The following is a 23,773-nucleotide window of genomic DNA, read 5'->3' as shown; positions in this document are numbered from 1 at the left end:
TCGTATAAATCTGAGTTCATCTCTTCTCTGATTTCATAGGTATACATCATGAATATCACCAGAATCGGGCAATGATTAATCTTCCCAGCAGTTACCAGGCATCATCATGCTTGCTTAATGGGAGCAATCAGTAGCTTAATCACTGAGCTTTGTGCAATTAGATGATACAAACAACACCCTACCTGGCCAAACGTTTCTTTCGCTGGAGATCATTTTATTTGTTTCCATGGAAAATTTGCAGCTGTGGGCTGGGCCCAGGTCGCTGGCGGTCCAGGGCTCCAGCCAGAGGGCAGGGATGAGCAGGTCCATGGGCTGGATGGCGGCCTGCACAGCCCTAGTGTGCAGCTGGTTGGAGCACCTGGACGCATTGGTGAAGAAGGCCAAGGTGGTGGTCTTCCTCAAGGGGACGCCGGAGCAGCCCCAGTGTGGCTTCAGCAAAGCATTGCTGCAGGTCCTGTGACTACTCAGCCTGCAATGTGCTGGATGACCCCCAGCTCCAGCGAGGCATTAAAGACTACTCCCACTGGCCTACCGTCCCGCAGGTATACCTCCACGGCGAGTTCGTGGGGGGCTCTGACATTCTCCTGCAGATGCACCAGATCGGGGACCTGGTAGAAGAACTGGAAAAGCTGGGCACCCGCTCTGCCCTCTGAGATGAAAGACCAGGACTCAAAGTGAGGGAGGGTGGCCCAGGCGAGGAGCCGCTGAAGCCAGAGTCTCACCTCCAGAGAAGCCTTACCCATTCTGCTTCCCACTCTTCAGGTGACTGTTTGCACTGATTCCTCCAGTTTGTAAGCAGACAGGTGATTTTAGCCTGTCTGGTGTCTGGGCAAAGAATATCCCATCGTGAACAAAATCATAACCACTGCACTGTCGTAATCAAGGTCGTATTACGATTGTTGTCAGCAAAATTCCTTCTTCTGTTGTCCTTTGCTCTTTGCCTGATTCAGGAGTAAACCTCGGAGCTTCTGAATCCTTGTTATTATTCATAGGTTCTCCTCAAATATGTCAGTCTACAAAGATAATATAACCCCTTCCCCAGTTTTTTTTTTTTTTGTAGCTTGTTCTGTTAAGGAAAATGATGGACAAGGAAGAAAATAAGATAACTGGGTTTTCTGGTTTTTTAAAAAGATAAATGGCCAACCACTTGGGAAAAAAAAAAAAGAAAGAAAATTTGCAAGGTCTAGGAGGGTGTGGCATCTGGGGAGCAGTGACCTGGGGATGCTATAACCAGGCTGACGTCTCTTCTTGACATCAGCCCAAGAACTGAGATTAAAAGTTCATGGCCCCACTTTACCCTCTGCATCTTAAATAGGATGCAAAACTGCGTCTTACAGGTTTGTCCAGGAAAAACACTTTGGCCAATTAAAAAAAAAAAAAACAAAACATATAAGTCACATGGACTTCCCAGATGTGGTAAAGAATCTGTCTGTCAATGAAAGAATTGCAAGAGATGTGGATTTGATCCGTGGGTTGAGAAGATCCCCTGGAGGAGGAAATGGCAACCCACTCCAGTATTCTTGCCTGGAGAATCCCATGGACAGAGGAGCTTGGCAGGCTACAGTCCATGGGGCTGCAAAGAGTCGGATACGACTGAGCAACTGAGCACACAGCTCACCTATCATGAAATTCAACACATTCCAGTGGTTTTTAATATGCTCGCAATGGTGTGCAAACATAACCGCCATTCAGTCCCAGAACATTTTCACCACTCCAAAAGGAAAGCCTGTACTGCAGCACTCACCCCCTCCCCACCAGCCCCTGGCAGCCCCTCACTGGGCTACAGACCTACCTGTTCTGGGCATTTCATATTAATATACATGCAGTTATACAATGTATCACCTTTCGTGTCCGGCATCTTTCACTTAGCATATTTTTGAGCTTCAAGCCTTCATTTCTTTTTATGGTTGAATAATATTCCATCTTCTGGAATGTTCTACATATTCCAGAATGCTTTGTGTTTATCCCTGCAATCCACTAATGGGCATTTGGGTTGTCTCCACTACTTGCTGTGGTTTGCTTGTTGTAAGTAGTACTACTTTGTGTTTATGTTTCCAAGTTTTGTGTGAACATGTGTTGTCATATTTGCCTAGGAATGGATTTGCTGGGTGATATGGTAATTTTATATTAAATTTCAGAAGGCCTGTCAAGCGCTTTCCACAGTGGGTTCATTGTTTTACATTCCTGGCAGAAATGATGAGGATTCCTGTTTTTCCATATCCTTGCCAACTCGTGATTTTCTCCTTTTCAGATTAAAGCCAGCCCGAGTGCCTGTGAAGCGGTAAGTCCCTGTAGTGACTACTAACGATGAAGAACATCTTTTTATGTACTTGTATGTGTTCTCTGGGAAAATATCTATTCAAATTCTTTGCCCGTATTTTAATTGGACTATTTATCTTTTCTAATGTGGAGTTTTAAAATGCCTTTATATGCAGGCAGATCTCATTTTATTGCTCTTTCATTTTATTGTGCTTCACAGATATTGTGGTTTTTACATATTGAAGGTAGTGGCAACCCCATGTTGTTAGATGATATTTAACATTTTTTAGCAATAAAGGGTTTTTTTTTTTTTAACTCATTTGACTGCACTGTTAGATGCAGCATGAGGGATCTTTGATTGTGGCGTGCGGGATCTAGTTCCTGAACCAGGGATCAAACCCAGGAACCCTGAATTGGGAGCTCAGAGTCTTAACTACTGGGCCACCAGGGAAGTTCCAGTGAAGTATTTTTTGATTAAGGCATAGTTATTCTTTTTTAGACATAATGGTATTGTACACTTAAACTATAATGTAGATATGGTTTTTATACCCACTATGTCGTTCAATTGCTTAGTTGCCCCTGACTCTGGGACCCCATGGACGATAGCATGCCAGGCTTCCCTGTCCTTCGCTGTCTCCTGGAGCTCACTCAAATTCATGCCCATTGAGCTGGTGATGTTAGCTAACTGTCTCATTCTCTGCCACCTCCTTCTTTTGCCTTTAATCTTTCCCAGCATCAGGGTCTTTTCCAATTAGTCGACTTTTCATATCAAGTGGCCAGAGTATTGGAGTTTCAGCTTCAGCATCAGTCCCTCCGCTGACTCTTCACACAATGAATATTATATGCGCTGGGCAGCCGGAACACTTGTGTAACTCCCCTTATATCTATATTCACCTTGTTGCAGTGATCTGGAAATGAACTCATAATATCCCTGGGGTCGCCTTGCATTTTAGATACAAGATTCATACCAGACCCATGATTTGCAAACATTTCCCCCTTCTCTAGATTGTCCTTTTGCTTCCTTGAGTGCTCCTTTGATATACATAGTTTTTAATTTTGATGAACATTTTGTCAACTTTAATCAAAAGTCCTGGGTCAGTGTTTCTGAACTTGTTTTCAGTATCATTCCACTAAGGAGAAAATTCTAATTTAATTTGATGAGATACATTAAAAGTTAAGGGACAGATTTTTGTTAACCAGCCTTCAGCTTTGAAGGGCCACAGTCATTGCAATATATAAGATTTCCTCCAACAATCAACTTTTCCCCTTGGGGAACAATTTTGCTGCCTCGATTCTGCCAAGAATTTAGGTGTTAGGTCAAAGCTAGTGCCCTTCAACTGAACTAGGGTGATGCTGTGGGATGTGAGATTCTGTGGGTTAGTGAGCCTGGATCCGGTGTTTCCCTACACGCTCAGCTAGTCCCAGTGGGGACGGTTCCTCTGGCCATGTTCAGGGATAGGATATGAGGCTGTACAACTTTTCTGAGAAATGCCAGAGGGGACACTGGTCCATGGAGACTCTGGAGTAGCATCCTGGGTGCTGATGGATGCTGGGGAGTGACTGGACTACTGCTGCCTCCAGCGTAGCTCCTGAGAAAATCCATGTCCATCTCTTGCCCATCTCTGTGAGCATCAGCACAGTCTGGACCTCCCAGAAGCTGAAGAATCTGTTCTTTACTTAGTGAACAGATGGAGCTGGTCTGCAGTAGGGGTGTGGGGTTTCCCTGGTGAAGTGAAAAATGAACCCAGGAAGCACGAACTCTTCCAGAAGAATCTTGAGGTGTCCTGATGGCTTTAGAGTCCTGGGAGCCTCCTCTGAAGTGTCAGGGGCCACAGAGGTGGCTGGGTTGTCTACTGCGGCCAGACTGCCTGAAATCCCCAACCGCTCCAGAGCTGCCCTGACTTTTGAAAATAAAGGGCTTCTCTAGTGGCTCGGACAGTAAAGAATCTGCCTGCAATGCAGGAGACCTGGTTTGATCCCTGGAAAGGGAGGCTACCCAACCCAGTGGGTAAGGAATGACTACCCACTCCGGTATTCTTGCCTGGAGAATTCCATGGATAGAGGAGCCCAGAGGGCTGCGGTCCATGCGGTCTCCAAAGAGTCGGAAATAGAAGTGGGTGCACGTGGATCCCTCCTTTGGGAGTAGACAAGATGACCTCAAACATGTGAGAATCCTGACTTCTATACCGGTTACCACCCCTACCACCACCCCCAGCCCCACCTCTGGATGGAAGAAGTACTTTCTGGTGAGCTGATTCATAGGTCATACAGGACAGAAGGGGGTCTGGTTGAGAGTTGCTAGGCAACACACGGAGATGTGACCAGATCAGAATGAATAGCTACAATGGATGTTCTGGATGACCTGTGGCTTTTTGTTTGCTTTTTATCTCCCATTCTGATTGTTCAGATCATTAAACGTGGCCATCCAGGCAGCCCGTCACTGAGAAGCCTGCTCTGCTGCAGCAGGCATTTAGTTTCCAAGGAAGGGATAGAGACAGTAAAATTTGATGTACTGTGAGGTCAGAGCTCATGCCTCATGGCTTCTTTCCTTTCTTCTTCCTCCTCTCCTCCTCCTCGTCTCCCTCATCTTCCTCCTCCTCTTTCTTGTCTTCTCCATTGGACCAGATAATGTTTAATTTCCTAATTTTAAAAGTAGGTATTATCCTCCACCAGAGAAGATTGAAAGATTAATTTATCTCAAGAACCAGTGTAAATGATCTCTTAGTGTTTTCTTTGGTGATAAATATCTCACTTCTGGTCTTCTTGCTCCATATTTAGAGGAAGTGGAATTTTCTTGGATGGTTTTCTGGAAACATTCAATTATCTAGAGGAGACCATATGGTGAGGTGAACACGTGGAAGATATAGAAATCCAGAATAAGAAAGCTTTTAAAACTGGACACATCTAATCAATTCTCTATGTGTCCAACGTGTTACTCAGAGGAATTGATAACATACTTTTTTCCTGGAGAAGCAGGTGGCAGTTGAATTTTTAGAACAGTTTACTATTAAGTGGACATTCTGGCATAAGAAAACAGTGAAAACATGGATGCTACATTATTTATCGTCTTTTATCACTAAAATACCTTGTTCAGTATCACCGAGGCTGCAAAGTAACATGACCTCATGTCTGTGATCAGAGACAGCTCATTATCTAGTGAGTCAAGATTAAAACGTGCAAGGACTGAGTAATACTCCACGGCGTGCCTGGACCACACCTTCTTCACCCGTCCATTTGTCAGTGGGCCTTCAGGTTGCTTTCATGTCCTGGCTACTGTAGATACCGCTGCAGTGAGCGCTGAAGGCATATGTGTCTTTTTGAATTGTGGTTTTCTCAGGGGACATGTGATAAAAAGGAAGGAAACTGGGCCATTTGTAGAGATGTGGATGGACCTAGGGCCTGTCATGCAGAGTGAAGTAAGTCCAAAACAGGAAAATAAGGATCATCTATTAAGGCACATATGTGGACTCTAGGAAAATGGTGGAGATGAGTCTATTTGCAGGGCAGGAAAGAAGATGCAGACACAGAGGATGGACTTGGAGACATGGACGAATGTCTCCAAGGGGACGAACTGGGAGGCTAGCTTTGACATATATACACGACCACGGGTAAAATAGATAGTAGGGGGAAGCCAAGGCATCATGCCATTAGTTCATGAGGAGCCTAATGGGTTAAATGGGTTAAATCGGTATATGCATGTGTGTCTAGCAGAGGAAGCTCGACTCATTGCTCTGTGATGACCTAGAGAGCCAGGACGGGGGCAGGGGGAGGTCCAAGAGGGAGGGAATATATGTGTACATACAGCTGATTCACTTCGTTGTACAGCAGAAGCTAACACACCATTGTGAAGCAAAATAATAATAATAATAATATAACCCAAAACTTGTATGGGAAAGTGCAACCAAATTATTGGAAAAGCAGTCTTATAAGGAGAGATTGCAAAGGCTAGTATTTCAGAAGAAAGCAGACTTAAGTTCAAGTGAGTCAAGTGCAAGTCACATTTAAGTGAGATGATGAGAAAATAAATAGAATAAGACACTAGATACGAAGGAGAACATTCAGGAGGGGTACCTGGGCAAAGGTGCAGAGGTCGGACAAGGGAGGGACGGCAGCCGATGGAGAATGGTGGCCACACAGACTCACACGAGGGGTCTAGAATGTGACAGGTGCAGCCACACTCCCCTGCGTTTAGCACACACTGTGATCAAGGAAATGGCAACCCACTCCAGTTTTCTTGCCTGGAGAATCCCATGGACAGAGGAGTCTGGAGGACTCCATGGGGTCACAAGAGTCGGACACGACTTAGTGACTAAACCACCACCACCGAGCGGTACCGTCGTGGGAGAAATGGTCCGGTAATGGGTGGACCAGAGGCAGAGAGATGGTCAGGAGTATGGTCAGGGAATTCGGGAGCGAGATGCTGAAGGCGTGGCGGTTGAGGGGGTGGGCAGTGCAAAGGAAGGAAGGACGGGAAATGCAGACTGAATATGGAGAAAACCGCCCAAGGCCAGGCAACTGATTGGCTATGCAGGGAGGTGAAAAAGAAAGGAAAGAACGAGAAATGAATGGAGAGTTTCATGTCTGCATGATTAGAAACATGATGAAGAGCAAAGTCAGGAGGAGGGGGTGGTTTGGGAGGGAAAATTATTGTGTGTTTCAGGAGCTGAAGGTCCAATAAGCAGATGCAGGGGTGAGTGGTGAGAGACGGGTAGCTCTCAAGCAGGTAATGTGAATCACCCATCTGCAGGTGCAGGGAAGCTACATCTGTGTGGTGAGATTCCAGCTGGGGAAGAAAAATTTTAGGAAAGCTTGTTCTCCAGAGGCAGTGAGACACCAGTGCATGAACTCTTCTCCTTGCAGGAGTTTAGGTCCTGCTGGGCGTCTCATGGCACCTCCAGTTCAGTTACGTTCAGACCAAGTCCTCTTTTTCCTCATCATCTTCTGGTTCTTATCTCAGTTTTTGGCACCAGTAACAACCAGCTAGGGATTCCCTGGTGGCTCAACAGTAAAGAATCCACCTGCAGTGCAAGAGACCTAAGAGATGCAGGTTCGATCCCTAGGTCAGGAAGATCCCCTGGAGAAGGGAATGGGAACCGACTCCAGTAGTCTTGCCTGGAGAATTGCATGGACAGAGGAGCCTGGCGGGCTACAGTCCATGGGGTCACAAAGAGTCGGGCATGATTGAAGCAACTGAATACACATGCCCTCAGTAACCAGGTAAGCCGGCAAACAGGAGACCTGGGAAACATCTGGACTTCTCTTTTCACCCCTTGTCATGTCTTTTAGTAAACATAGTGCTCAACTGTAATGTAGTCAATCCTTATGTTTAGTGAGGTTTTTTGGTTTCGTTAAAGAAAGCTTTATGCAAAAGACATGAGGATATTTCTCTATGCAGTTATGAACACACTTTAGCATTTTCTTTCCACATTTGTGGCATTAATCCACCTGAAAATAAACTTTTGATGTATGGTGTATGAGGCAGGGCTCTGATTTCATGCATATTTCTTCCATGTAAATAACTACCTCAACATTTATCAAAAGGACACACCCTTTAGTCTTAAAGTGTCACCATGGGTTTTTGCCAAGAGCACACGCATGCACAGATCTGTTTCCATTTAATCCGTTAGGTTCTGCATGAACTAACGGCATTGTGCCTTAGTTATTGTACTTTATAATAACGCCTCTGGTGTGCTAAACAGTTTTTCCATTTCCTAATTCATTCTTCTTCAAGAGTGACTTGGATATTGAAGTTCCTCTAGGAGCCTTTCATTGTTGGTATGTAGAAATGAAATTTATTTTTATATGCTGAGTTTTTGTAAACTTTCAATTTTGCTAAATTTTCCTTTTGATTCTAATGATTTTTTATGAATTCATTTCTATATATAAAATTTGTATCATCTCCATTTTCAGTTCTTATATTTTTCCTTTCTTTGTTATTCTTGCCTATCCTGATGGCTGGGCCCTCCTGTACACTGTGGAAAGAAATTTCTGATATAAAGCATCATTTTTCTTGTGTTCCTAATCTCAGAACAAAAAAATTAATTTTTAAATGATTAATTGCAATATTTGCTGTAGATTTTCTTTTGTAGAATAATTTCATTAGACTGATAAAATCTCTTCTGTTCCTAATTTATTAGGCGATTTGCGATTTTTATCATGAAAAAACTTTATCAAGTGCTGTTTCCGCATTTGTGACTTTCTTCATTTGTTCTGTTATTATGTAGGATTACATCAGTTGATTTTCCAAAATCAAACCAACCTTGCACTGCGGCGTTAGACCTAATTTATTCGTGATAACTGTACTTTTTTGCCAGATTCAATTTGTTCATATTCTGTTTAGACTTTCTGTGTATGGTGGTGGTTTAGTCTCTAAGTTGTGCTTGACTCTGCACCACAGACTGCAGCCCACCAGGCTCCTCTGTCCATGGGATTTCCCAGGCAAGAATATTGAGGTGGGTTGCCATTTCCTTCTCCAGGGGATATTTGAGAAATATTTATCTGTGTAATTTCATTGCACCTACTATTCTTGTCAGATTTTATGTTAAGGTTTTATATGAATTTCAGAAAGTGACATGAGATTTTTTCTGTCCTCCAAATGAATTTATATGTATGTATGTATTTTTTTTTAATAGGGAAAAGCTCTGTGACAAGACACTTGGACCTAGAGTTTTTCTTACAAGGTTTTTGTTTTTTTTAAGCTCTGTATTATGGAAATATTCTGTTTAATACATTTACTGGTATCAGTTCAGTTCAGTTCAGTCGCTCAGTCATGTCCGACTCTTTGCGACCCCATGAATCGCAGCACGCCAGGCCTCCCTGTCCATCACCAACTCCCGGAGTTCACTCAAACTCATGTCCATTGAGTCGATGATGCCATCCAGCCATCTCATCCTCTGTCATCCTCTTCTCCTCCTGCCCCCAATCCTTCCCAGCATCAGAGTCTTCTTGATGAGTCAACTCTTCGCATGAGGTGGCCAAAGTATTGGAGTTTCAGCTTCAGCATCGTTTCTTCCAAAGAAATCCCAGGGTTGATCTCCTTCAGAATGGACTGGTTGGATCTCCTTGCAGTCCAAGGGACTCTCAGGAGTCTTCTCCAACACCACAGTTCAAATGCATCAATTCTTCGGCGCTCAGCCTTCTTACAGTCCAACTCTCACATCCATACATGACCACAGGAAAAACCATCGCCTTGGCTAGGAGGACCTTAGTCGGCAAAGTAATGTCTCTGCTTCTGAATATACTCTCTAGGTTGGTCATAACTTTTCTTCCAAGGAGTAAGCATCTTTTAATTTCATGGCTGCAGTCACCATCTGCAGTGATTTTGGAGCCCAAAAAGATAAAGTCTGACACTGTTTCCACTGTTTCCCCATCTGTTTTCCATGAAGTGATGGGACTGGATGCCATGATCTTCATTTTCTGAATGTTGAACTTTAAGCCAACTTTTTCACTCTCCACTTTCACTTTCATCAAGAGGCTTTTTTAGCTCCTCTTCACTTTGTGCCATAAGGGTGGTGTCATCTACATATCTGAGGTTATTGATACTTCTCCCAGCAATCTTGATTCCAGCTTGTGTTTCTTCCAGTCCAGCGTTTCTCATGATGTACTCTGCATATAAGTTAAATAAGCAGGATGACAATATACAGCCTTAATGTACTCCTTTTCCTATTTGGAACCATTCTGTTGTTCCATGTCCAGTTCTAACTGTTGCTTCCTGACCTGCATACAGATTTCTCAAGAGGCAGGTCAGGTGGTCTGGTATTCCCATCTCCTTCAGAATTTTCCATGGTTTGTTGTGATCTACACAAATTGCCAACATCCGCTGGATCATAGAAAAAGCAAGAGAGTTCCAGAAAAACATCTACTTCTGCTTTATTGACTTTATTTACTGGTATATTTGGGTTTAAATGTACCATCTTACTTTGTAGTTTGAACTTTCCCCACATGTTCTGTGTATTTTTCTCTCCTTTGTTGTCCCTTAGTTTATTTATTTTATTTTATTTTTTTTGTCCCTTAGTTTAAAAGAGTATTTTTTAAAATCCTTTTTTAATTAGAGGAAAACTGCTTTAAAATGTTGTGTTGCTTTCTGTCATACAACATGAATCAGTCATAATTATACCTGTAATGCCTCCCTGTTGAGCCCTCCTCCGACCCCCATCCCTCCCATCTAGGTCTTCACAGGGTGCCAGGCTGGGCTCTCTGTGTTATATAGCAGCTTCTCACTAGCTATTAACAGAGTATTTTTTAAATCAAATTTTCCTCTTCACTGGCATAAAAGTCAGGCACTCTACTTTCGTCCTTTTAATACTTATCCAAGAAATTGTACCATGCTTACTTAACTTACTACTTTTAAAACAATTTGTTACTTTCATCCTTTTTTCAGAACAATGCAAGGAGATTATAACACTTGACTGTTTATCCTTGCTTGCTTAATTTATTATTGTTACTTTAAAGTTTTTTTAGTCCTCAAGAGACATTATTTTGTATAGTAAATTTATTTAGGTTTACCCATGTATTTCCACTTTGTTGGGGCTTCCCTGGTGGCTCAGACAGTAAAGAATCTGCCTGCAATGCAGGAGACCCCACTTCGATCCCTGGGATGGGAAGATCCCCTGGAGGAGGGCATAGCAATCCACTCCATTATGCTTGTCTGGAGAATCCCATGGACAAAGGAGCCTGGAGGGCTACAGTCCATGGGGTTGCAAAGAGTCGGACATGACTGGGTGACTAACACTTCTACTTTATTTGCCTTTATTTTCCTCTGCATTTCAAACCTTTGACCTGGGCTAATTTTTCCTCTACTTGACCTATGTCCTTAAGAATTTCCTTTAGCCTGCTGTTGCCAGTGCTTTTGATCCTTGTTATAAAGAGTGATTGTTTAGCCCTCGTTCTTGGAGGATATGTCTAATGGATATAGATTATTTCTCTCCCACTCATTGAAGACGTCAGTTCTTTGTCTTCTGACTTCAGTGGTTGTCAACAAGAAGTCAACTAGGATTCTCATTCCTTTGAAGGACTGTCTTCGTCTCTCTTTCTACAAACACACACACACGTACACTCATACTCACACGTGTGTGTGTGTGTATATATATTTCTGGCTGCTTTTATGATTTTTGTTATCCTTTCAGTTTTCGAAGTTTCGTTTTAATCTGTCTTCAAGTGGATTTGTCTTCATTTTTCCTGTTTGAAATTGCTTGCACTTTTGAACTTGAATCGTTAGGTAAACTATGGCAAAACAGCTTGTGACAGTAGGGAGGATTATGAGAAAGACATCATAAAGAAAGGAGCAATCAGATTCAGAAGGTGTGGGAGGGAGAAGCAGGAAATAGAAACACGCCATCAGGACCAGGTGCTTAGAAAAGGAGCAGTGACGTGTGTGTGTGTGTGTGTGTGTGTGTGTGTGTGTGTGCACGTGTGTGTTGTTGATGGTCACACTTGAATGAAACTCAGAGGCTACATAAAATTTTTATAAATAATCTTTCTTCTCAACATCTCACTGAATTCCTAGTAGAAAGTTTTAAAAAGGAGATTTCTAATATTAATTCTTAAATTCCATAACCAGGGTGAAAACTTGGAAGCATAATGCTGAACTCTAGGTCACAGTGATCCTGGGAGTTCTCCCTGAACTAAAAAGAATGTTAGCTTTTCAGTTGTCTCATATAATTTGAACACGTTGTTTGAAAAATTAGTGTAAAATGAGAACATCAGAAGCATGACATCAGCTTTCTTCGTATTATATAAAATGCAGTTACCTTAAAACTCTTACAAGTGTCAAATACCCTGGAGTTGTTATTTGTTAAGAACGCAAGTAATGAAAAGTAGATTTCATTCCAGTAGCTTGATGCCCTGATTAATTAATTATGCTCAAAGACAGCCTGGTGAGCCGTGCAGAGTGCCCATCGATTTTCAGGATGCAGACAGGCATGGAAGCCGACCCACGGGGAGCAGTTTTAATCCGTCAGTCCGCGCCGGCCCCTTTGTTGAAGCCAATCACATCTGACACTCCAGGATCCCGGCATTCGGCCTGTGCTTTGGCAATTGGCTTTTCTTCTGCTTAATAAAGAAGCAGTAAGAGGCCCACAGGGCGCTCACAGTCTGTCAAGTTTCTCCCTGTCGACTCTGCTTATCTCTTCATTCTCTAGTATTTCTCAGGCTACTGAGAGAATAATACACCGAAACCATTACTTCCCAGAGAGATAAATGTTCTCAAGCCTTTTCCAGCCGTAAGGGGAGCTCTGTGACCTCTGCACTCCATAGACCCCAAGACTGGCTTGGCAGTTGGACTTGGGGCACCCACTCTTTCCCGGTTGACCTCTTTGTCCCAAAAGTGCTCTCACTGTTAGAGAGGATGTCCACCTCAGGGCCCTGATACTGGCTAAGAAGAGGATTTTATATAGATCCAAACTCACCAGGAGCAATGTTGTAAGACTTGCTGTTCCAAAGTGTATTCAACAGTACCAGGTGCCTACTCAGGCTTGCATCGAGCATGCAGTTACCTACGTGTGTGCATGCACGCGTGCGGGCCTGCTTGTTTCACAGTCTGAGCTGCATGGTTTATAGGGGATCCGCATGGGGTCCGTTCCACATTCTCACTTGATCCTGTTTTAAACTATCAGAAGCACCAGGCAAGATTAAATACTCAGTGTCCAGCCCTGGAAAATGACGATGAAGGCCGCTCTGTCTGGAGCTTACAGAAGGCTGAAAGGCTGTGGTGCAGTAAGATGGAAAAAGCCTGGACCACCCTCAGTCCTGACATTGCTGCTCAGTGGCTGGATGAGTCTTCGAAGTTTCACTGCGCATGAACTGGGAATGATTCCTGCCTTTTAGAGCTGCTGTGAGAGCTAAATGGGTAACACGCATTCAGCACTTCCCCAGCAAATGATGCAATGGCCTGAATGTCCGTGTCTCCCCAAATTCATGTGCTGAACCCCTAATCCCAACGTGATGGTTCTGGTAGGTGGGTTCTTGTAGGTGATCAGGTCACGCAGACGTGCCCTCATGAGTGGGATTACTTCCCTTTGAAGAACAGACACAAGAACTTGCTCTCATTCTGCCCTTCCCCCCATGTGGGGGCACGAGAAGTCTGCAACCCCGAGGCAGGTGCTCACTGCACCATTGAGGCCCCGATCTCAGATTTGCAGCCTCCAGAGCCGTGAGAAAAATGTATCTGTTCTTTATCTGACGTCATTAGCGATAGCACCCCCATACTCATAAACTGAGAAACACGGTACCAGTTTAATCTAAGGGTGCCCCTTGCTAGCTAAGAAACAAGGATATTGGTGCAAGTGGTCTAGACATTTTTTTCTGGTGCTTACACATTCTGACTTTAATACTGTAGTATCAGACTTTAGATGTCTATATTTACCAGTGTGACTTGTACAAATGTAGCTGGATTTTATCTTGAAATGTTCCTTTAGTATCTCAAAGGAGGCTCAGAAGACAGAGAGATGGTAGCCAAGCCGTCTGTCTGAAGGGTTTTTTTCCTTTTGTCCATTTGAATGATTGATTAGCCAGGAACCTGAGTCACAGAGGGTCACAATCACGAAATCATGAGCTGAGGTGAGGGGGCTCTTTGTGAAACTCCTGCTATGTGCTAGACATCTTCATACAGTCTCACTGAATCATGTGAAAAGCCCTCCAAGTTTGGCAGAATCAACATCTCTTGTTTTGCAGATGAACATAGCTGAGAGGTCTCATGGGCAGAAAGGAACAGGGTGCGAGGTTGAGTCCTTTCCCCCTGACCCTGATCCTTGGGTTTCCTCTTCGCCACTGTGCTGGGAGGCATGAGTCAGGGGCCCAGAGGAGAAGACAGATGGAGCGACGGGGTCGCTGGGGAAGAGGATGGTGGAGTCAGCAGCCCAGAGCCACTGATTTGACCCTGATGGGAACACAGGAATGGTTGGTGGCCAGTGTGTATGTCTTGGGACAGAAACAAGCAGAAACTGGACAGCCTGTGGAAGGTCAAGGCCGAGCTTCCACCACATCCAGAAGGTTGGAGATCAAGCAAAGGGTCTCCCTTTCCACCTGCCTCTGTTCATGACTCTCATGCCCTCCTTTATGTGAAGATGCAACTGGCTTTCTGCTCTGGTTTAATTTCCTTAAAAACTGGGACCCAGAGAGGCTCTGTCATGAGATCCTGCAAATTCAGAAAAGGTTTATAAAGTGTGAAAGCAATGGGAAAGTGTGGCAGTTACGTAAATGCTGCACTTTAGGATTGTCTGATTCAGAAACAAATAGAGACTTCCAGGGTCTATAAAGGCGCACTTGCGTAGGACATTGAAATTGTTCTATTACTTGTTCATTTTCTTTTATGAAGTAGAGAGCCTGAGAGAGAGAAGTGTAAGCAAAATATAATTCAATTTGTAGACATTCAGCTTAAATATTTCTAGAAAATATCTGTTTACAGATCAGAGGAATGCCTGTCCCAGAAACATGCCTGAACTATTGTTTCAGAAGCCAGCATCCCTTTATTTGTCACCAAAGGACTTATTAGTTGGCTTCCAATCATAAGGACATTATTTTTTCTAGATTATTAACTTCATTTTGCATGTTGCCATCCTAAATCCACTGTTTTCTTATTTGATGGACAGCAGCTTTTATATCCCATATTTCTTTCCTTATTCTGAGGTTCAGCCGTTGCAGCTGCTGTTCCCCTGTTGGAACATTTAAAAAACATTTTTACTAAGCCCTGCTATTGAATGTATTTGTAACAGGAGCACAGTTGACTCCTTACTTATGATCTACATTTGGCTAACGAGGCTGGTCCTTATCAGAAATTGCAGGGTGAGATAGCTAGATAGCATCACCAACACATTATAACTCATTAGACACGAATTTGAGCAATTTCCAGGAGATAGTGGAGGACAGGGGAGCCTAGCGTGCTGCAGTCCACGGGGTCGCAAAGAGTCGGACACGACTTAGCCACTGAACAACCATTAGTTCTTGGATTTTGGCTTTAGAATAAAAGCAGTGCGTATGCAGCTGTTCTTGAACGTCAACCTTAAGGCAATGAAAATCGAATGACCAGGATCTGAGTTGAGGGTGTCGCAGACCTGAGCCCCTCCTGCATGCTGACATCTGGATCCCAGTGGGTTGGAAAGGAGGTAGGGTCTCACTCTTCTGGACCCTGCTTTGTGTTGCTGAGGCCAGGGCTCTCCCAACCATGACTCCACTTGGCCAATTGATTCCCATGAGGTTCTAACCAAGAGGATGCTGGAGGGAGAAACCGCTAGGCTGGGGGTCAGAGAGTGACTTGATCTGCTCAGTGTGTTGATTCTAGGAACCTGCTTTCACCATGACAGTGCCTGTTGGCCCCAGTTTCCAGTTCTACCCATGCCCCCAAACCAGCCCCAGTGCACCCGCTCAGAGATAAGAATACCAGCTAGACAAACACTCCCACAGCTAAGTTTTAGTATCAGCATCCTGAACTGGTCCATCAATATCGGTGATGCAACTTCCGCACGTGCTCACCCAAGTTTCTGAACCCTGATCAGCTCACCCTCTTCCCTCGGCCACCCCAGCTCAGAGAGTAGCTCTTTCCTGCACATTGCATCTTTGTGTTATGATCTGGTTCCTTTTCAATGCTTTGCTGTTGTTCAGTCACCAAGCTGTGTCTGATTCCTTGTGACCCCATGGATGGCAGCACGCCGGGCTTCCCTGTCCTTCACTATCTCCCAGAGCTCGCTCAAACTCACGTTCATTGAGTTGGTGATGCCATCCAACCATCTTATCCTCTGTCACCCACTTCTCCTTCTGCCCTCAATTTTCCCCAGCATCAGGGTCTTTCCCAGTGAGCTGGCTGTTCACATCAGGTGGCTTTACTTTTGGTTAGAGAAATGTGTATGTTGATTTCTCTTTGTTAAAATGACTAGTGAAATTTCTAGTTAAAATGACTACTGGAATTTCTATGTTCCCGAGTGGACCTCAGCTAATGCCATCAAGTTCTTCATATATGAAATGGCAGTAAGAATACCCGCCTGTTATTATGGGTTGAATTGATTCCCTCCACATTCATATGTAGAAGTCCTAGCCTCCAGTATCTCAGGATGTGGACTTACTTGGGAATAAGACCCTTCAGGATGCAACCAGTGAAGAGGAGGCGCTCCTGGAGTGATCAGGTTCCTAGTCCGACATGACTGGAGCCTCTGAAAGAAGAGGAGATAAAGACACAGATACACGAGCAGAGAACACCCTTCAGTGACAGGTAGAGATGAGCAATGTGCCTGCAAACCAGGGGACGCAGGGTTGCCCGCTGTCGCCAGAAGTAGGAGAGAGAGGTACGGAAGACCATGCCCCCCAGAGTCCTCAGGAAGAAATGATTCTGCCCACACCTTGATGCTGGACTTCCAGCCTCCAGGAGTTTGAAGAAACTGCTCTCCATTGTTTTAAGCCATCTGGTTTGTGGGCCTTTGTAACAGCAGCTCTAGATTCAGCTTCACCGACGGTTCGGCAGGTGAAGGATCCCCCCGCCATTGCCAGGAGAGGCAGGAGATGTGGGTTCAATCCCTCAGGCAGGAAGATCCCCTGGAGAAGCAAATGGCAGCCCGCTCCAGTGTTCTTGCCTGAAAAGTCCACTGGACAGTGGAGCGGGGTGGACTGTAGTCCAGAGTCTCAAAGAGCTGGACACAACTGAGTGATTAAGTACACACACACACACACACACACACACACACTTGCGCATATGTGTGTGCACATGCGCACACTTAGATCTTCCAAAGTTGAATTTGCACAAGTACAGGGTCTGTGAGAGAACAACAGATTCTACAGAAATTCTTGTGATTTTATATAGCTGTTAGTTCACCTAATGGCTCAACACTGTTTGTTCAGCAACATGAGCGAATTGCTGCATTCTCTGTTGAGTCTGACTTCGGAAGCACTACGAATTCTCTGTAAGAAACACAGGAGATTGTCAGGCTGTGCTTCTTATCTATGTGCTCAGTCGCTCAGTCATGTCCGATGCTTTGCAACCCCGTAGATGTTAGCCAGGCTCCCCTGTCCATGGGATTTTCCAGGCAAGAATACTGGAGTGGGTCGTCATTTCCTCCTTCAGGGGATCTTCCCAACCCAGGGACTGATGCTGAGTCTCTTGTGTCTCCTGCAGGGCAAGCGGATTCTTTACCCAATGAGCCATCAGGCTGATTTAAATGTTATATTCCCAACCTGTAAAGGGGGTGGCCTCAATTAGAATACACATTTCAGACTGCACAACCCAAGGACATTCTGTGCTGTGATGGGGTTTACTTCTGTTTGCTGAAAATAAAGATGATATTCTATGTGAACGCATGTAATCCTTCTGTTTACAGTAGAAGACAGGGCTGTAGATTCTAAACACCAAATATCTAAAACACCTATGAATTTGCTCATTTGTCCTATTTTAAAGGTGCATTCAAAGTAATTTGTGACGTGAGAAAGCATTTGAGTAGTTTGGAGCTTCAGATTCTATCCGTAATGGAATGCCTACTTTTCCCCAGCCCCGCACATCATTCACAGGTCTAATACCAGTGGCCACAAGTCAATTTAGAAATTGCTACCTTTCAAGCAGAAATGTAGAGTGTTCACTGTTTACCACGTGTGTGGGCTAGTGCACAGAATTCACAAAGATATTCTTATCATCTAAGACATAAAAGAAAGAGTCTCAGATTCTTTTCAGCTTTGTCTTTTCTTTTTTTTTCAGAATGGAAAGTTAGAAAGCATAAGAGGAGGGTACAACAGGACAGGGGCTTTTCAGTGCTTCTGATAAAGGACGTCTTTTGTAATTTCATTAATTTAGTGACAGTTCATGAGATGCTTGTACTTTCAACAAACACTAATTGAGGAAACACATTACTGTAAAAGATATGAATTCAGTAACAGCTTGGAGTAATTTTTTATTAATCACAGTAACATCAATATAGTTGCAAAATATAGTATATGTGTGTTAGAGAAAGTGTGTGTGTGTGTTTCTGAAAGTGTGAAAGTGGCTCAGTTGTGTCCGATTCTTTGTGACCCCATGGACTGTAGCCCACCAGACTCCTCTGGCCATGGAATTCTCCAGGGGAGAATCCTGGAGTGGGTAGCCATTCCCGTCTCCAAGGGCAGATTCTTTACCCTCTGAGCCACCAGGGAAGCCCAATTCAGTTCAAAGGAAATACACAACTGGTGCAAGAAATCCTGCACTGCCCCTGGATTCTGAGGCCTGGGGTTGGCACAGAGGGAGGAGCAAAGGACAGAAGGCCTGGGATCTGGAACCTGGCTTCCTGTCCTGGTTTCCCTTGCCCCCCGGGGCCTGGGTAATCACGGAAAATTCAACCTTTCATTCACTGTGCCTTCTTATTCCTGAAAACAGTGCCAGCTTTAGAAGGCCTGCTCATTTCAGTGTGACCTCCTGGGAGTCTCTTCTGAGTTTGGGTATATGGCACTTTGCAGTCAGCGATTTCCAATGTCAAGGCACTGTTTCCACCTGCTGTGTGAATAATCTGCTGGTGACCCTGGTCTTGGCCTTAAAGAATTAATGAACACAGAGAGGGGATCAGGGCCTTCTGTGAACATTCAATTAACTGAGGAAGCTTCTGTGCAGTGGCAGGAACGGCCAGTGCCTGGTCCCCAGGAGGGTCCTCAGCCCAGGCTCCTGGGCTGGGCTGGTGGTTATTGATGAGGCCATTGATCATCCATTGTGCCAGCTCATTTTGGGTCTCCTCGGGGAACCCACTGTTCTTTCTCTCTGACTTCCTTCCTCTCTCCTACATGTATGCATTTGACCATGAAAATGTGTCACACTGCCTTTTTGAGCCACAAGGGAAGTCCAAAAATACTGGAGTGGATAGCCCAGTCCTTCTCCAGGGTAGTGAATCAATGGGGTAGTGATTTCCCTGTTGTTAACCAAGATCAGGTGTCTCTGCCTCCCTGATTCTCAGTTCTCTGCAGCAGTTCAAATACAGCTTACATCCATGGAGTAGAAAATTTAATATCTTAGGATTTTAACTCTCTCCAAACTATTCTATCAGTTCAGTTCAGTCGCTCAGTCGTGTCCAACTCTTTGCGACCCCATAAACCACAGCACACCAGGCCTCCCTGTCCATCACCAACTCCCAGAGTCCACCCAAACCCATGTCCATTGAGTCGGTGATGCCATCCAACCATCTTACCCTCTGTCGTCCCTTTCTCCTCCTGCCCTCAATCTTTCCCAGCATCAGGGTCTTTTCCAATGAGCCAGCTATTCTATAATGTTTATAAAATCCCAGTCAAAATTTCAGAAGGGTAAATAAATAACAAAAGGCATACTTACTTGATTTTAATTGGAACCACATAAAATTCTGAGATAATTTTAGAGGACAGTTAACATCAGAGTCTACTTCATCTTCTAACCCACAGAGAAGGCAGAGCCCACTATTTATTCAGGTTTTGGTTTTCTTTTCTTTCTTTCTTTATTTTTTTTTCTTTTTCCAGTAGTAATTTTGTAGTTTTCTGTGTAGAAGTCTTCTGTTTTGGTGTTTTTAAGATTATAAAGTATATTTAAGCATTTAAAAAAAATTTTCGAATCATCTTTGCTGGTGTAGTGTCCACTAGACTTAGTAAACTGATTTATTACTTTTAGTATTTTTTATCTTTAGATTATTTTAGCTTTCTTTTAAAAAGCACATTACCTTTTAATAATGAAATGAAAGCTTAATTCTGCCTCTTTAATACTTACCTTTTTAAAACACTTAAATAAAGTATTTATAGATATGGTAAAAGTGTTAGTCATTCAACTATGTCCAATTCTTTGTGACCCATGGACCACGGCCCAGCAGGTTCATCTTTCCACGAACTTCTCCAGGCAAGAATGCTGGAGTGAGTTGCCATTCCCTTTTCCCAGGGATTGAACATGGGTCTCCTGCATTACAGGCAGATTCTTTACTGTCTAAGCCACCAGGGAAGCCCCTAGATATGGTGATGGTTCCCTTTATTTTATTTTATTTTTTTTAGATGATAAGAAAAATGTTTTTATTTTTTTTAAACAATGCACATTTATTATCTTATTGTTCTATAGATCACAAGTTTGAAATTAATCTTATGTGCTAAAATCAAGGTTTTTGGCAGGGTTGTGTTTCTTCTATTATCAATAGAAGATCACAGCAGAGGTCTTTTTAGGGGCTTCTCATGTCCCCTTGTGACACTGTAAGTGAAACTCATCAGAGAGGTGTGGCAGGATTGACATTTACTAAAAGAACATTTTTGGCTCTTATTTTCTAGTTGATTAAAGGAAACAGTGTTCATGGCCTTCCAAGGTCATGCCAACTGCAATGATATGTTTTAAATAACCTAGTGTCTCAAGGTAATTCCTATCACCTATTGTTTTATCTATCAATCACTGGAAATAAGTGTGTTGATTTTAGATGTTTTTGCAGTATTCCCTTTAATAAATATATAATTATTACTATTTTCCATATTATGATGGTTTTGGCAATATTTTTGTTAACAACTTTTCCATTTTATCTAAATTTTCAAATTTTGAAATATATCTCTAATTTATAGATTTGTTCCTTGATAGCTCAGTTGATAAAGAATCTGCCTGCAATGCAGGAGACTCTGGTTCAATTCCTGGGTTGGGAAGATCCCCTGGAGAAGGACTGGGCTATCCACTCCAGTATTTTTGGACTTCCCTTGTGGCTCAGCTGATAAAGAATCTGCCTGCAATGTGGGAGACCTGGGTTCCATCACTGGGTTGGGAAGATCCCCTGGAGAAAGGAAAGGCTATACACTCCAATATCCTGGCCTGGAGACTTCCATGGACTGTATAGTCTACAGGGTCATAAAGAGTTGGACATGGCTGAGTGATTTTGACATATCTTTATTATTTTAATTTGTGTAGAACCTACATAACCACCGCTTTTATCTTTCCTAGTATTTGTATTTGTACATTCTCTCTTTATGTTTTTTAATATTCATGCTAGAAAATTAATTTTGTTCTAAGAAGCTTTTTCTTTGATTCTATTTTGTTGATTTATGTTCTTTAAAATTTTTTATTTCTTTTTAACAGGAGGATAATTGCTTTACAGTGTTGTATTGGTTTCTAATATTGTAATTAATACCTATACATAGAATCTAGAAAATAATACTGGTTTATGTTCTTATCTTTATTATTTTCTTTTTCCATTTTTTGAAGTTTAATTTGCTGTTTATTTTCTAATATCGTGAGATAGACACATTTCTTAAGCAGGACACGGAAAGCACTGATTATTACATAAAAGGCCAATAAATTGTACGATATTAAGATAAAGAAATTTTGTTTTCCAAGAGACATTAGTGAGAGAATAGGAAAGAAAGCCACAGAGAGGGAGAAGACATTGGCAAAGCTGGTATCCAGAATGTATAAAGATAGTTACAAATTCATAAGCAAAGGCCAATAACACAATTTTTAAAAAATGGGCACAAGCCTTGAAAAGGCACTTGGTGAAGTGGAGTGGGCAAGAGTGACCACTAACCCACTAAGAAGGTCATCCAGGAAATGGAGTGGAAACCCACAACGTGATTTCCTATACTCCCCCTGAAACAGCTGAAAATACAGATGAGTGAACAAGACAGTGTTAAGTATTAAAAGGGCTTCCCAGGCGGTGCCGGTGGTGGTGCCTGCCAATGCAGGAGACCTAAGAGACCCAGGCTCCATCCCTGGGTCAGGAAGATCCCTGGCAGAAGGAAACGGCAACCGACTTCAGAATTCTTGCCTGTAGAATACCACAGACAGAGGAGCCTGGTGGGCTACACTCCAGAGGGTTGCAATGATCAGACACAATTGAAGCAACTTAGCACATGCACACACACATAATATATGCTGTGCTGTGTCCATTGCTCGGCAGTGTCTGACTCTTTGCAACCCCATGGGCTGCAGCCCGCCAGGCTGCATGGGATTCTCCAAGCAAGAATACTGGAATGGGGTGCCATGCCCTCCTCCAGGGGTCTTCCTGACCCAGGGATTGAACCTGCCTCTCTTGTGTCTCCTGCATTGGCAGGTGGATTCTTTACCACTGTGCCCCCTGGGAAGCCCACATATAATATGTGAAACTCACTCAGTCGTGTCTGACTCTTGGTGACCCCGTGGACTATGCAGTCCGTGGGATTCTCCCGGCCAGAATACTGGAGTGCCTAGCCATTCCCTTCCCCAGGGGATCTTCAAAACCCAGGGGTCGAACCCAGGTCCCCTGCATTGCAGGTGGATTCTTTACCAGTTGAGCCACAAGGGAAGCCCAGGAATACTGGAGTGGGTAGCCCATCCCTTCTCCAGCAGCTCTTCCTGACCCAGGAATCAAGCTGAGGTCTCCTGCATTGCAGGTGGATTCTTTACCAACTGAGCTATCAGAGAAGTCCTCACATATTATATATACATATACATATATATATATATATCAGACACACACACACTATATATATATATATACACCATCACATATATACGTATATGTAATACAGATGGTGTACTCATAATATTTAATATACATATAGTATCAGTAATTCCGTCTGGATGTAAGAGAGAAAATCAATTCCCGCATTCATTTTGGCTGAAGGGAAGCCCGAGGAGTCTCCCATGAGGTTCTGACAGCATCACCACCAGAGGTAGCCTCCCCCTGGTGGGGCTGGGGATGCTCTCGGACCCCCTGGTCCACTGTTAATGCATCCTCTCATGTCCACCAGGTACACTCGGGGCCCTCATGTGCAAACTGTTTCTCAGTCTTCAGATCTCACCTTTATGATTATTTCCAGCAGCTAAAGGCAAGTTAAAGTGAATTCTTCTGACTTTATGTCATAGAAAACAATGCATTCTATAGTTCAGCCCCCTCCCCAGCCCCGAACCCCACTTGTGTCTGGTAATTACCCCACCAGCTGTGAGAGTGACACTCATCTCGCCAATGTCCCTTAACGTGCCAGGCACTCCATTGGGAATCTGGGTTCAGTTTCTGAACTGATGCCTCTGAGAAGGACTTCCATGATTCCAGGGGCAATACTGAATCCCTGCCATGTCCCCCAGTGCCTGTGAGATGTTCTTCTAGACCAGCGTGTGGAGAAGTGTATGTCTGTTGACCACAGAAGATGAACCGAAGATGCCCACGTGAAGTCCCTGCAACTTCTTCCCACAGGTGAGCAGATGTTACTTGGGATGGCCCCTCTTTCCTTTACTTGAGGCTCATAGAACAGATTAGTGAATATACAGCAGAGGAAGTTTGCTTATCTGGACTGAAGCATCATCTTTTAATCCATTCAAGATATGCATTGAATATCTGCTATGCACTGGGCACAAAGCGATCTGCCAGGGAATGCAAAGATGAGTCAAAACATCCTTGGGGAACTCCCAGTCCACCTAAGACTAAGCCAAGCACCACCCCCCATATACATTTAATGCAACGTGATGGAGTGTGAAGGGTTAGGAGACAGTGCTGGAGAGGCTTCACTGCTGAGGGTCAGGGAAGGAAGACTGGGGCCTGAAAGATGTCTGGGCTTCAAACATCCAAAGAAAAACCAGAATACCACTGGGAAACCTGCCGCCTGCGGATGCCCACGCAGAGGA

The 23,773-nt window shown here is 43.7% G+C and overlaps 1 pseudogene; it reads left to right on the top strand.

Annotated features, from left to right (window-relative positions):
* Positions 1 to 316: 316 nt before the first annotated feature.
* LOC120879244 lies at positions 317 to 772 on the top strand (annotated as a pseudogene).
* The last annotated feature ends 23,001 nt before the right edge of the window (positions 773 to 23,773 follow it).

Source organism: Oryx dammah, unplaced genomic scaffold (genome assembly GCF_014754425.2).
Source record: "Oryx dammah isolate SB20612 unplaced genomic scaffold, SCBI_Odam_1.1 HiC_scaffold_20, whole genome shotgun sequence".
In the NCBI taxonomy this organism is placed as follows: Eukaryota; Metazoa; Chordata; class Mammalia; order Artiodactyla; family Bovidae; genus Oryx; species Oryx dammah.
This window is presented reverse-complemented; position numbering and strand designations above follow the sequence as displayed.